The sequence below is a fragment of the Octopus sinensis genome, unplaced genomic scaffold, assembly GCF_006345805.1.
Source record: "Octopus sinensis unplaced genomic scaffold, ASM634580v1 Contig10964, whole genome shotgun sequence".
Lineage (NCBI taxonomy): Eukaryota > Metazoa > Mollusca > Cephalopoda > Octopoda > Octopodidae > Octopus > Octopus sinensis.
This window is the reverse complement of record NW_021832231.1, coordinates 822,226-838,112: the sequence shown is the minus strand read 5'-3', so window position 1 is coordinate 838,112 and position 15,887 is coordinate 822,226. Positions and strand designations below refer to the sequence as shown.

Genomic DNA, 15,887 nt, shown 5'->3' with positions numbered 1-15,887 from the left:
ATGGTTTTAAACTTTGTGCTTTTTTAAATTCCGAACTTCCTGCACATATTCAATTGCAAGCACTTAACGATTTCATTGTGTTTTTTGAGATATGAACTTTTGAAAGACATGTATAAAATTGTATCCAAAGGTTTCTTCTCAATTTTGCTTTATCAAATCTACAAATTAAATTTGCTTTAGTTCCTTTAGTGTCAATTCCTTCGAATTGTTAATTTTTTACTTTCGAGAAACAAAATCCGCAATTGTGGCCATATGTGTTTTATGAGAAATGATAGAATACACTTATTTACATATTTTTAATTTGTTGATTTTGTAAATAGATATATGTTTAATGTATACGAACATGATTACAAGCACAGACAACTTCCCCTCAATAAGTGGTCTGAAAGATTATCTATTGAAACAAGGCTGATGAGATTTTTAACATCTTATGATTTATTTTGCTTTTTTAGTCTCAAATATTTCTTTTTCGGATTTTTGAGTATAGATTAAGACTTTGAAATGAATTTTATAATTAAATTATTTTTCAATGAACTATTTTTCTTGATAAAAACATAGAAATAGTTACTAAGCAATACAAATTAAAACAGAATGGCAACTCCCCGAATCTTTATCAATGATGTGACAACATTCATTGGAATGAATTTGGCCAAAGTATACAGATTTAAATCATCAGTTCCTGTCCGAGGCTGTACCGGGGCAATCTGCCAATGGGATTGAGGAAGACGAAGAAAATGACGTTGAAGAACCAAAACAAAACTCCGAGTTGTGCTACAAAATTTGCACTTCCTATGATAAAATGGCGAAAAACCTACCAATCTCAGAATATTTCAAAGTTTCACAGACAATAAAAAATTTAAGAAACAAAAAAAAGGAGATTTTTTTGAGAATGTGTTGGACTGTGAGTACACCGTGTATGACATATCTGAATCCCCAAACGACCTTGACGAGGCTGTAGAAGTAGCCCAATGTAAACCACTTAGCACATTATTCCATAGACATACAAGCAAACATTGGGAAGGTGGATTCCTCGAGAGTCTACATTCTAATCTCCACATTAATGACGTGGGCAAGGACAAAATCCTTGGATCCCGTGACCCTTAGAAATATAAATACTCGTAGGATGATCCCGAGTTGGCCTTCACCGAAGAAGATTACCGTAGGCGACAAGCGCACATCAATTTCAAAAAACATCTAATGGCGGAAAAAACCATTTTGAAATTAGGAAAATCTGTATTTTGTAACATTTTCAATTTTCTAGTCAAAGCAATTTTCATCTTATGTAATCGCTAGTGGATTGGTTTACGGATGTGGAGAACACGCCTTTCATCTATTTTTTAAGGTATCACCAATGAATGACAACACAGCGTGCCTGGAACAACCTTCCCCTGCCGATTTACGGAGATGGTCAAAACGTGTTGGCGACAATTCACGTTTTGGATCTTTCCAAGTTGAGATCAATATGGAGAAATAAACTAGATTAGTGTGGTTCTTAATGTAATTGATAAACCCCCCAAACAAAAATATATTGTCGCAGTCGATGAATCTCTTACAACTCTGGAGACCACAGTGAAGACAATTGCAAAAAAATTTGGAAAGTACAAGCCGGAGTATGTCTCCAAAGAGGACGCTCTGCTTGACGAGGAAATGGAGGTATTCATTGGTGGTCTCAGTTTTGTTAAAAAGCAATGGAATTATGACTTGTTACTCATGGACTTGAGGGTTGATGCTTTTTCGATTAGAGAAATGATGAATTTCTCATGGAAAGCAACTTCTGGGTTGGTTGAACACATTGACTTGGTGACCAACGAGTATCGAAACACTCACTGTTTGATGGTTATCCGTATAAAACAAAACCAATAGCCACTGAAAATAGCAGTTCTGGGACCCCCTGGAGTTGGCAAGACTACACTATCTAGAAAACTAGCGTCTTACTATAAAATCAACCATTTGGTCGTAAATGAAGTGATAGAACAGGAAATTGAAGCAATGGTGGCATATTTCTCTTGTCATTCAATAGAAAACACAAATTGCCAGGAGCAACGAGGAAAGAGAGGAGGAAGAAGAGGAAGAGACCGAGGAACCGGATGTTCATAAGTTAATGGAGGATATCTCTGAGTGTCTTCAAGAGAGTAATCGCCTGACTGACGAAATTCTTGTGAATATTTATAAACGAAAATTAAAAACGTCCGGAAACGTCAATCAAGGATTTATCCTTGACGGATTTCCTAAGAACACTGATCAGGCTCAACTTCTTTTTGGAGGTTTTTGTTAACTTATATAAATCTCAAGACCAAGAAAATGAAGAAGAAATGGCATATCCGTCAAAGCCTAATTTCATTCCCGAGTTTGTCATTCACCTTGAAGGATCGGATGAGTTCCTGCAAAACCGGATAATGGAACTTCCCGAGTCCATGGTTGCCAACACACATCTCAACGAGGAAGACTTCAAACGGCGACTTGGCAGCTATCGAACGACAAATACTCTGGAACAGTCAGTCGTCACCTTTTTTGAGGATTTGGATATTATTCCTAAAAATATAGGTTTTGGTATATTTTTGACATTTGTAGATGTCATGAGTGACGAGCTAACGTCCCCAACTGCCATTTTCCATGTAGCACAGAACACAATTGGAAGACCACGAAATTATGGTGAAATAAATATTTACGGTTATCTAACCAGGTCCGTCAAAGCAGGAGATCGAACGTCTTCGGATTGAGGAAGCGATCAATCGAGAAAAAACAGTACAAAAAGAAATCGAAGCACTCGAAGTCCAAAAAATAGAAGAAGCAAATTCCAGAAGATTCAAAATTGCCGAATGGGTTTATGATTTTTAGATCAAAAACAAATAGAATAAAAAACTAGACGACTTGAGGACAGAGGAAAGGGAATTAATTCAAACACGTTCCATCCCACTGAGAAATTATTTAATGAGTCACGTGATGCCCACTTTAACTGAAGCACTCATAAACTGTTGCAAATTAAGGCCAGATGACCCCATTGACTATTTGGTATTCATATTGCTCTATAAAATCCAGGCTGAGTATTTGCTGGCCAAAAACGACCAAGTTGACTGATAAATACTAATACTTACTAACTAACTTAAATAACTAATTTGGTTGCCAAATTCCTCTTATTCGCCATCCTTATACTTATTATATCTGTTAGCATTCAATTGAATTTCCCAAAAACATTTCAGTTCCGTAAGTTAGTGGAAGCTGAGGGTAATCTTCAATATTGACACAACCAAATTAACCTTCACCTTCTTGATTTTTTGATTTATACAAATAAATACACTTCACAATTTGATTGTATCTCAGATGTAATCATTATCTAGCATTGTACTACACTAAGCGACCAAATTGTCACCAGTTTGTTTTCTTTTCATTAAATAGTCAAGGATGTGGAAAACAAATATTTATTTTGCAAAAACAGTAAAATTCTGCGCTTTTTGGCCCATTATTTGCTTTAATTGATAGCTCTGAAGGGGTAAATAAATCAGCATTTTTTCATTACAATCTCTCTGTATTTGGAGGTTTGATGTGTCGTCTGAGTGGCGTAAGCAGTATTTGTCAGTTAATATCATTCTAATTAATAAAATAATTCGCTACAAATTCGCATCAGATTTCAGAATTTTTAGAATTTAATTAGTTAATAGCCTCACGAGACGCTTGGCCAGCCTCGCATATAGCAAAGCCATTCCCACGGATCATGGACGTTCTAAGAGCCAAGATGACTTTCTAGAATCGTCCTTGATATCCGTCGACTGAGCGAGCGGAAAAGCGGCCTGTCTGGAGCCAAAGATCCTTGAAAACTCCAAAGAAATTAGAGTAAAAAAGCACGTTCGAAAGGTGGCCGTACTTGAGAATCGATGGGAGCACCAAAGATCGTTAGATTCGGTTTGAAGAGAATTCTGACGTCGGAAAGAATACTTCGGCATGTGGAAGTTGCGGCAGTGAACAGACCTGGATTTAGATGAATGTTCACAAATTCGGATTTGTCCGCATTTATCGATGTCTGAGAAGAAAAGGAGAATAGAGCGGAGGTCGTCGAAAACAATATCGGGAGGGCCGAAAATGATTGTTTCATCTAGGTACTAAATGTGAATAGTGGATTGGACAGAGTAGGCGATACTATTAACGCGCAGAGCAAAAAGATCACCCTGCTGGACCTCGGTGGACGAAAAGATAGGAACATCGTCGGACATATGGATGCTTGGGGAACCAGCTTGGGGAACCATATGACAAATTAACGAATCGAATGAACAGCTGCTCTCAGCCATTTTAGACATCGACCCCGAGTTGGGCAGGTGGAAACTCTGACTTGGCGAGATAGGCCTGCACCCAGCGAAGAGAAAAACAGTCCTCGTCGTACGAGGCCAATTCTTATTTGACGATCGTAGCAAGCAAAGAAGAGGCTTTATTACAGACTCTGGATGAGACAAAGACAAGGCCGAAAGATGCAAAGCAGAACAACTTAAGCCAATCATATTGCTCATTAGAAACCTAAGCATCATCCATTGCCGTGGACAAAGAAATGGCTGCTAGAAAACGAGCAGCTTTAGGGATTCTTGACGGTATTTGCCGGAGACGCCGATAGAGTTTGGGGGATTTGAGAACGAAAGAGATAGAATGGGTAAAAATAATGAAGCTTAGAAAATCGATCTAATCTAAGTAAAATAAAATAATCTCTGCGTCATTTGAACATTAAAAAAATAACACATTCGAAAGATTAGCCTACTCCATGCTATTCGATCAGCCCCATTATCAATCCGATATATATTTAAATCTTTCACAGTCGAACATACAAAGTAATTGCTTTATTTTGCCAAAATTTAAGTATTTTAGTATTTATTTTGAAAATGTACCAAAGTATTAGAGTACAATAAATCGAGTTTTTCTCTCCAAATAGTGACGTATTCACTGACCGAGTAAAATAATTTGGTCACTTTGATCAGATGTTTTCTTAGTAAGTCTCAATTTATATCATTTTCAAGATTTGAAGCAAATTTAAGTGAATTAATTTCAGATTAATTTAAAATAATTTATTTAATTAATTTGAATATATTTTAAAAAGATATTAAAATAATTTTAAAACGTGATTCCCCAAATGTACGCTGTTAGTAACGATTGCCATTTCATTGCATTTATCAAGAAAGGCCGATATATCTATAAATGTGACTGTACCAATTCCAAGCAAACCCTAATAACTAAACTATCAAATAAAGACCACTGTTCTTCAATGTCTTGGATAAAGTACAACATAAAGGCAATCAATAATTATTCAAATTATTAGAAGCCAGGAAAGAAATCAAAAAAGAGCTGTCTACTAATAGGGACAGGTCTGGGACGAATACTCATCATAGGCGACACTATTATGGAATTTGTAACTATAATTAGAGCTAATCTTAGGGGACTAAGAACTCTTTTGGAGTCGTTGATTGTGCTTTGTGTGAAGGGGGATTTCTATTTGCCGTGGACACTGACTACAACATTTACCAGTGGGACACTCGAGATCAGTCATGTCTCCGGTTTTGACTGATTTCTCATAAGTTTAGATCCTGGAAGGGAATGGGGCAAGGTTCTATTTCTCAGCTGAGGGTCAACTCTGACTGGATTGTCGTTGCCCACAATGAAATAGATATTTGGCACAGAGGGACAGATGGGGAGACGTGTCCTTTCAAAATGGCTGGGAAGGCAAGGCATGTGGAACTATTCCAGGCGGAGATATCTTATGTGGTCGTGGCTATCGAAAATAAAATCCACTTTTGGTTGGGCAATGATTTTATATTTAAGGCGGGAAAAAAATACAAACGTGCCAGTGGTCTCATTCTCGTTTGATTATCCAGTCAGGTGGTTTAGCCTGTTTAAAGACGAGTCGTCTCTGAGAGTTATAGTAATTGATGACGAAGGCTCTGTTTCCGTTCTTGTCCTTACCTTTAATGGGTGTGTACTGTTTTGTTATTTTAAGGAGTTTTGGGGAGTGTGTGAGGCGACTTAAAATCACGGTTGTCTCGAAGGAGGCTGACCACGTGCAACCAATTCACGTGCTGTCGGCGGCCTATATTAGAGGGGAATCGATATTTATTGTCTACAACGGGGTGGATGATCGGCTTATATTCGAAAATATTGTTAATTTTATTTTGTGATTATGGAGCAGAGTATAGTTAACGGGAAAGACGTGTGTCTTCAGAGAGAGTTGAAAAGGGTCAACGGACTTCATAAAAGGTCGATTCCGATTTCGGAATTTTCCGAAAACAAGAAGATGAATTCTGTAAGAGTTAATGTGGAATATTGTAGATGGCAGAAGTAAATCGAGGACAGTCGATGGCAGTAATGCTCATGCAAGGAGTCACCAGTCGTGATCAATCGCTTTTGAATGTGCAAAATTTAGTTACATTTTTAGAACGTTTTACAAATTCGTGATGCGCACCTTGTAAATTCCACTGTAAAGCGGATAAGCAATGTTAGCTTGTTCGGACTTCACGAGGAATTGTGTCTCCGAGCAACTTCTTGCTCTAAAACGTGTTTTTTGTGATTATACATATACAGTGCTGAGAATGCGGTGCAGTGGCTGAGGTGTCTTTGGACACATCGAGGGGATACTCTACTTATGGTTTTTTGGTTCCTGATTATTGCTAGGATGAGGGAGCTCGCAACAGTTTTCGTGACATTAAAAACTGCGTGTCAGAGCGAGTGTCACTTTTTGGAAAATTGAGTGCTTTAAGTGGAAGATTGGAAATTCTAACCAAATGGGTGGAAATTCTGGTTATTTATTCTCAGGGACAGGCTAATGAAGACGGTCAAGTAGTGAACAAGGCGAATGGAGAAGTTTTTTATGAGCCCGAGGACTAGTATAGCTGGAGGATTCTAATTTATATGTGATTGTATATTAGTGATTTAATTATATCTTTTTTCTACCTGTATTTTCAATAATTAGATATTCTGTATTAATCAAAATTTATAATTATTCCACGCACGTTTACGATTTATTTGTTACGCAAATATATTTATTTATCGATTCACACGAAATTTTTTTAAAATTTCATTCCTGAAATGTAGGTTGATAATAAATTAAGGAAAAAATTATTCCGATTGGCTTTACATCAGATTTAAATTTTGTCAGGAGTATTTCATACTAATTAACTCTTATTTCCTTGTTGAAATCCGGTTTGATTGACTATTTCATAATTTTAAAAATTACTTAATGACGTAATATTATTATATTATAATTGACTATATAATGAATGTAAATTCGTAATTTTTGCTATTTTTAACTGGAATAGTCCCACATTACTAACTATATTATCCGTTAATTATTCTGACCTTTGGGTAAATATTCTTGGAGAGTTTTATCATGTCACCAACAAAAATATCTGATAATATTTCTCTGCAAGAAACACATTAATCAAAGAATACAAAGTCGAATAAAAACTATAATACACTCTCGTTTTTCAAACAAATTGAAAAATACATTAATAGTTATTACAGTTGCTTCAAAAAATTTAGAATAAACATTATTTATTTTACAGAAAATGATTCTTTTCTAACTTTGTTCATCTATTAATAATGAAAATATACATTAAATATAACATCATTGCCCAACCAAAAGGAAATTTTATTCTTGGTATCCAGACCACACGACTCACATAATATATCTTCTTATTCTTCGACAACTCCTCGATTGGAATCGTCCTCTTGTAGAGTTCGCTGACTCTTTTGACTTCTCTCTGAATACTGATATCTTTCCGACTATGAATACAGATATCTTTCTGTTCCATTCCCACAAAAAAATTAACAATATTTTCGAATAAATGACGATCGTCTACCCCGTTGTAGACAAAAATATTGATTACTGTTTAATATACGTCGCCGAGAGAACATGAACTGGTTGTATCTGGTCTGCCTTTTTTGCAACAATCGTGATTTTAAGCCGCGTCACACACTTTCCAAAACTTCTTAAAATAACGAAACAGTAAACACTGGAGGAAAGCACAAGAACGGAAACAGAAGCTTCGTCGTTTGATGAACGTTCTTTCAAGGCAAACTTTAGAAATGATCCCTAGCTGAAAAGAAGCCCCAAAAACTAACTTTTGGAAATAAATTTCTATTAACTTATCAATTCATGAAACTAGCTAGTGGATATTATCCTTGGGACTTAGTTTCGAATAAACCATAGGAGAAGTTAACTCCTTGTTCAAAGCAATTGTTTTAAGACGTAATCAAACATTTTCTCAAGTCGGTGTTTTGAAATATCTATTATTGTTTTTTTTCAACAAAGATTTCCATTTTGTCCAAAACTGACTGTGGTGGAGTCATTATTATTATTTTAGCACATTCCGTAGAGACATAAACAGAAAAGAGTTATATTCCTACACGTGCCACACACGACACGACCTTCTGTACCAACGATTTCCAGCTTTCGCGGTTTTGGGTTAGTATCCGGAGTTCGTCAAGATCATCACAGGTCTTTAGGGTTTTCTTTAAAAGCCTCAAGTCGTCTTGCAGAACAACCGGTAAGTGCCTCTCTTGCACGATGTCTAAAAACACACAATACAACGGGTGGAGTTATGTAAGTCAATTTTATTGCAAACATTTCCCAAATATCTTCATTGCTTGTTTTGTCCATTTAAATTTCAAATAATTCAACCTATTCTCAAATTAAGCAAATAAAGGCGAATATTTTATATCGGACAACTATATTGAATTTGCCAGAAAATATGATATCAGCAATAATTATTCCTATGGGTGTTTTTCTATGATCGGAAACAGTTTTTTCAATATTTTTGAATAGAGAACAGACTTGTTGGATTTCCAGGAATAATAAAATTGTAATTTGAGTTAAATTTGATATTCTCGAAATAGACCAAATCAGATCCATACACATCAAGAAACATTAATAACAAAAAATTTTGCCGAAAATAAATAAATAAACAATTTAAAATGTTATTTACAAATAAATTTCAGTATACAAAGTTTTGAAAAAGATTTTTCACACATAAAAAAGGAAAACTAATTTAATTTCTTAGATTATGAAATTTTCTTTCATATAAATTATTTAATTAAAATGATATTATTCAGTAATACATTTTTGTGGTCTAATGGCTCACTCAATGTTAGAAAGAAGGTCTCCAACTTTTTGGCGACTATTCTTATTATCTATTTCTCTATTCCTCGGGGTTTGCCACTTAATTAAAACATGCTTAAAGATTTTGGGTGGCTTTTTTTTGGTACTTGGAACTCGGCAATACCGTAGTAGTTCGATAAGTATATTTACTTATGAAACATCGAATGTCCTGAATGAATCTATACTTATGTTACTGTGTGGTTGTCTAATCGCTGTGACCTCCTTCGTCGGGTGTTTTGCTGCAATTCGACCAAGCAGGTGCAGCACGGTCTTGGTTAGTGTCGATTTTCCGTAGTCTTTTAGTTTACGGTGGCACTTTTTGTGACAATCTGCATAAATGTCTCCTCTTCCTTGATCGCCGACATTTTTTCAAAGAATGTTAACATTTTATGGATAAAATGACATAGTTACATTCCTATGCTAATTCTTCGATGAATTATGCGTTTAATTCCTACAACAAGTCTTCATACATTGAACAATTGGTGGATTCCTATCAAAGAGAAGTTAAAAATATTACAAATAATTTATTTTAAGAATAATTGTTGTGGAACTTATAATTTCACAAGTTGGACTGAAACGGACTATTATAAAGATTTTAATGTCCTACCTCCCAGCTGCTGTGCTAATCAGACACTAATCTGTAATGTCACAGCAAAGGGAGTTAATCCTCAAGTCGTGTTTAGTTATATTTGTAGCCCTGTTTTCCTGTTTTTTTCAAAACAATTTTAAAATATTCGAATTTGCTGATCGTGATGAATATCGCTATTTCAGTGTTTTGGGTTTTTTATTGTTTTGGTATTTTTTAGTTTATTTCGCTGTTGACTGGATGTGTTTTATTTTGTCGAGTTGATCAAAAATACGTCCGATTACAGATTTAATTTTTTTAACCATTTTGACTAATTTTACTCTTTAAAATTTTTACAGAGGACTGCAATTTGTGGGAAATTATATTTTTATTAAACGTATAGACCAAAAAACAATTTCAGACTGGTTTAGATCAATTGTGTCATTTTTTTCTGATAAATTTTACCCTCGACTCGCCTAAAAAAACTGCATAACCATTTTTACACGAATTTTAAGGACTAAAATTAGGTATGTAGGATTTATCATAAAAACAGGCAAATTCTTTAGAAAAATATAATTGCGATGGTTCCTTACGGTGAATACAACTAAAACTGAAATCATCGAAATCGCAAAATTGTCTGAGGAATGGAGACGTTCCAGGACATTTGGTTCACTTCTTGTAGATGGTGAGGACAACGCTGAGGAAATTACTATCGACGGCCTTGTTGAACAGGTTAAAAACGGATTGGGTGCTAACAGGCCGGCAACGATTACCATTCGTTTGCGTCTCTACAATGCATTTGTGAAATACTGTTTGGGGACTTCCGCTTCAGAAACTAAAAACCATAACTCCTTCTACCGAAAGCAAATGGGTATACTATGCGGGGTAGATTGGCGAAATGGATCAACAATGGGGCACTTACCGTAAATGTTCAGCACGACCTGTGATTTCACTGACCAGTTTTAAAATATTAATGAAAGAATAATTCATTTATGGATGAATAATTTATTCATAATTAATTAGTTTTCCAATTCATAAAATATTTCCGAAAAGCTTCTAAATTAGGCTACATTCCATTTTATATTCCATTTTGAGAAATGAGATATAAAAATTGATCGTATTTGAAAATAAAAAGGAAGGACACAATAAATTAGGTTATTTTGAATGCTCAATATTCTGTTAGTTATATTTTCCAAACGTATTATAGAATTTAAACTTAAAATTAATTATTAATTGTTAAACTAAAAAATATTGTTATTTAGTTATATTAAATAAATAAAATAATTTTAATACGTCTGTCCTTAATCAGCTGTTCTTTGTTGTATGGAATTGCTTGAACTTCTTCTCGAGGAGTTATCCACCTGCAAAGACATCAAAAAACGAATCTTCTCCAACCTTAAAAAACTAGTAGACGAAACATCAGGTTATCCTATATCAATCAATCACAGATCTGCTCAAGAAAGAAAAATTGGACATGAGGTAACAGCCACACCTAAGCCTCAGTTTCTTCAAGATGGCCGCCAATCCCAGCCTGATTTATTCCTGCTTTGCTCCCTTTTTACTGGGAACTCAGACTCAGAACACGAATCTGGTCATGGTCTCTCTGGACTGCATTCAGGTTTGTTTTTTGAGGGGATTCTCAGAGACTTTTCGTACATGGCCTTGTCTCCGAACATCTCGAGGATCTCAGTGATCCTTCCCGCCTTTTAGTAGACAAAATAATATTCATTTTGTTCGAATTGGGACACAAATACAACAAGATTTCAAATATTCAGATTTTTATTACAAAAGTGGTGTTTTACACGATTTTGGTAGATTTTTCTCGTTGTTGTGTCACTCCACGATTCCTGTATTTCCATCGACAGTTTTAACTTGCTTTTACGCTCTCTTATCAATATATTTCTTTCCGCAGAGAATTCTGAGATTCAAACTGCTGCAAATGCGGCACTGATTCAAATCTTGGGGATTGTCTTTTCCAGACTGTCTCAGAGTCCCAACCCGACCCACAACGGTTATATTTTAAATTATTATAATTAATTGAATTGTTTATAATTTATATTCAATTTAATATATCTTAAATATCTTATAATATATTTTTAGGATATATACTCAGTTTAGTCGACCAACTGGTGGAAACTAGCAGTGGTAAGTATCCTTTATTGGTGAATAATTTAGGACAAATCATAGACTCGATCAAAGTCCCCGAACTAAGTTAGTTTTTTCATTTGGTACTTTTGTCGAAGTGGTCGTCAGTCGCAGTTTTTAGAAGATAATTATTTGTCGAAGTGGTCGCAGTTTTTTTAGAAGATAATAAAATTAATTAATTTTTTAGTGAAAAATAGATTATTTAATTATAACCCTCTTATCAATAATTAAATGGTTATTAAAATTATTTAAAAATTTATTAACCAATTTAGTCATTTTAGTACGCGGCATCCAAATTCCAGGACTGTAGAAGGAATTTATGTCTTTTACAATCTGTGCAAAAGATTCCTTATAGTTCTGTATTTGTTTTCGCCACATAAATTCTGAAAAATAACTAACTAAAAAAACCTGCGAAATAAGATCCCAGATGATGTCTTACAGCTCCTCTTTGAGCTTTATTCTTGCATTTTGCACTTCCCCACATTCGTTCTACTGTCTGGGTGTGCACTCCCGTCGTTGGATCCACAAAGAATTTTTTTAAAAACATAGCCCAATCGACATATGTATGTTCACCCCAATTGTATTCGTGATGAAGCCATTTGAAGGTATGCCTATCGTAACTCCATAAGTATATGTAGGCGATGACATCCTCAAATGGCAATCTACAATTCTCTAACCAGGTATCTAGAATTATTTGAGAGAAATTATACCTTTTTTAATAGAAACATTGGACTCTACAACCAACTCTTGAGCATTTCCAATTGAGCTTCGGTCCCAAGACTAATTCCATCTGATGTCCCTTCGGACATATACGTGATTTTGAAAGGATATCCACATTTTGCAGAAAATGCACTGCATCCTCCTTACTTATTGGGAGCTGTCGGAATTTGATGTGCATAAGTCCACAACAGAATTTTCCATGTGACCTATAGTGCCAGTTTATATCAATATTAGGTACATGCTCGCCATAATATTAAAAAATTAGAAAATAAATTAGTAAAAAATTTAATAATATTTTAAATTATTGATAGAGCGACTTAAATAAAATATAATATATTCCACCTCAAAAATTATTAGATTTTTTAAAAGGCCTAAAAAAAACTGCGACCACTTCGACAAAAGTACCTTTCATTTTTTTAATTAATTAAAAAATTAATATTATTATAGAAAAACTATTTGATTATATTAACTCTGAAACGAATAAATACAGCCATTCAAATTGGGTTGTCGACGTGGACTGCACCGACAATAAAAACGCCGCCTGCATATTTTTAAGTTTATGTAAACTCCTGACAACAGAGTTAGCCCATATTAATAGTAGATAGAACGGAACAAACAAAGATTTTATCATTTAATTTGATACATTATTTAATCCAGAAATTCCACTCCTCCTTTGCAGGCAATGAAGCTTTGCTGTCAATAATCAAGCAATACTTGTGTGTGGGAATACTCAAAAACAGTTTTTCGAGCTGTGAACAAGTCGGCAACCTCGCCATAACAGTATTCTTTGCCCTCTGGAAATTCATGAGAGAGTGCTTGAAGGAACAGCTTCAGGTATTTACGCTTTTCATGTCCAAAGGTGATTTTTAACGAAATCATTATCTACATTTTGGAGGTGGAGGCAACACCTGTCCAAATCAAGTGGAAAGTAATCAACGACTTGTCTGTATTTTGCAAAGGTTGTTGTTGCTAAATCACGTGCAGAGCCTCAATTTTTGTTTGATTTGTATGTGAATTATGACTGCCACATGGAATGCCATAATTTGTTTGAAAAACTTGTAGTCAACATTGCTTATGTAGCTCAACAACGAGGTTTAAATATTTATTATTTTATTAATAATTAAAATAAAATTATTTAAATAGATTTTATTAATAATTTAAATACAAATGTTTAAATATAATAGAATATCATCACAAATTTCAAATATCGTCATTAAAATGTCTCGTTTCAATTCTCACATGTCTCGGAGAAGATGCAGAAGTTCCTGCTCCTCTCCACACTGTTCAGTCATCTCAGGGTAATTGATTTCACTACCAACAGACACACTGGGCGGGGACACGGTGGGAACTGAGAGTATTACAGACAAACAGGTGTGGGAAGAGACTTACCAAATCGACTCGATCGAGAAGCAGAAGCAGTCCAAGTCAGTATATGAAAAGGGGATTGAAATGTGCTGTTTTCACTGTCTACTGTAGATTTAATAAAAGTCCTCTAAAAGGGTTGGAATTCTGGATAAACCAGTCTTTCCTTGTCGACAGTCCGGAGGAAATCGCAAAATTTATTTTGAATAATGATCGTCTTGACCCAGTCTCAGTCGGGCAGTTACTGGGGGGTCATTCCGAGTGATGCAAATCTCTTATTTATAGTTACTGTATTGCAGTGATGCACTCCTATGTGGAATCCATCAAATTTGAGAACATTCCCTTTCTCCCTGCTCTCCGAAGATATCTCTCCTGCTTCAGACTTCCGGGGGAGGCCCAGAAGATTGACCGCCTCATGGAAAAATTTGCATCAGTCTACGTCGCTTCCAATCCGGAGTATTTGTAGTCAGCACAGCCTAGTGTGTTCACTGGGAAGGCGGATGTGGCCTATGTCCTGTCTTTCGCAGTAATAATGCTCACCACCGACCTCCACAACGACCAGGTTGTTCCTACTGACCGACTTGCAGATCAGGGATGACCGGAGAATGACCAAGCCAATGTTCATTGAAAACTTTCTGAGTAGTATATCGAGCGATCCCCCCTCACACCAGTTTCTGTCCGACATATTCGATGACATTGCTCAGCATCCAATCCAGTCCCTCCAAAACCATTCTAGTTTGCTACATTTCCCATTTAGAACACGTCAAAGCAGAGGACAGGAGTAGACAAACGGGTTGTGTGGTTGATGTGGCACAGATTCTCCTGGAAAATGCCTTCAATCGTAAATGTGGGCATTTCTATGTGGCACTGCCAAGTGTACATGTCAAGCCAATGTTTGAGGTGAGATTTATTCTTTATTGAAGACTATGTGGACATGTTTAATTGCCACGTTCGGGACATGTCTTCAGACATTCGAAACAGTCGAGATAATCGAGTTATGTCTTGCTGGCATCAGCAAATCGGTTGGAATGGCCTGTCTGTTGGACATGCAGGTGTGTGGTTGTGTTAATGGGCAGATAGAGAGGGACGCCTTCATCCACTCACTCCTCTCATTCACTATGTTAAAGACAACTTCGATTCCCTCTACGATTAAGCACAAGCACGTGATGGCAATTCACACACTCATCAACATTGCTCGACAGTATGGCAACTACTTGGGTAGTTCGTGGATTGAGGTGTGACTAGTCGTGTTATTCACAGATTCTTCGCTGTATTTCCCAGTTAGAACGAGTCCAATTACTTGCAAATCGTGTTTTTTGTGGTTTCCTAATTTTCTAGAACGGAAGGCGTTGAACGAGACTAATTCGCAGTCCATTCTGATATCAGTAGACCAACTATTCGCCCAGTCTGTCAATCTGGATGGCAATTCGATTGGTTAGTGCTGAGTGGAGTAGTGTGTAGTCTGTTTTATAAGTGCCCTCTCAAAGGTCTCCCTCGAAGAACTGTCTTCCAAGGATGCCCCTGGGATATTCAGTCTACAGAAGATTGTGGAAGTCACATATTACAATATGGACAGAATTCGAATAATGTGGTCTCGTATTTGGGAGATTGTGGGTAACCACTTTAATCAGGTCTGCATTATTTAATTACGATATTAGGTGGGAACATGTTTTAGCGAAAAAATTGGCTTTCTGGCACTGGATTCGCTTAAACAGATGGCAATGAAGTTTTTTGACCGCGGAGAGTTGGAGAATTTCCACTTTCATAAAGATTTTCTCCGGCCATACGAGTATATTATGGAAAAGACAGAGTTGTCGTATTCCCCCATCTCTTTAGGTCCAAGTCGATAAGTAATATGATCATTGATTGCATTACTTCGATGATACTGCTCAAAGCTGAGGCCATTAAATCTGGCTGGAAGAGCATTTTTAATATTTTTTCGATTGTGGCAACCAGTCAGATGGTGAT

The 15,887-nt window shown here is 35.9% G+C and overlaps 2 long non-coding RNA genes across 2 annotated transcripts; both read left to right on the top strand.

Moving 5' to 3' along the window:
• The first annotated feature begins 1,367 nt into the window (after positions 1–1,367).
• Positions 1,368–1,830, top strand: LOC115228766. The gene is made up of 3 exons (XR_003883252.1): positions 1,368–1,450; positions 1,485–1,653; positions 1,687–1,830. It is a non-coding gene; the product is annotated as an uncharacterized LOC115228766 (long non-coding RNA).
• A 746-nt stretch (positions 1,831–2,576) lies between these two features.
• LOC115228765 lies at positions 2,577–3,107 on the top strand. Its single transcript, XR_003883251.2, has 3 exons — positions 2,577–2,652; positions 2,684–2,823; positions 2,854–3,107. It is a non-coding gene; the product is annotated as an uncharacterized LOC115228765 (long non-coding RNA).
• The last annotated feature ends 12,780 nt before the right edge of the window (positions 3,108–15,887 follow it).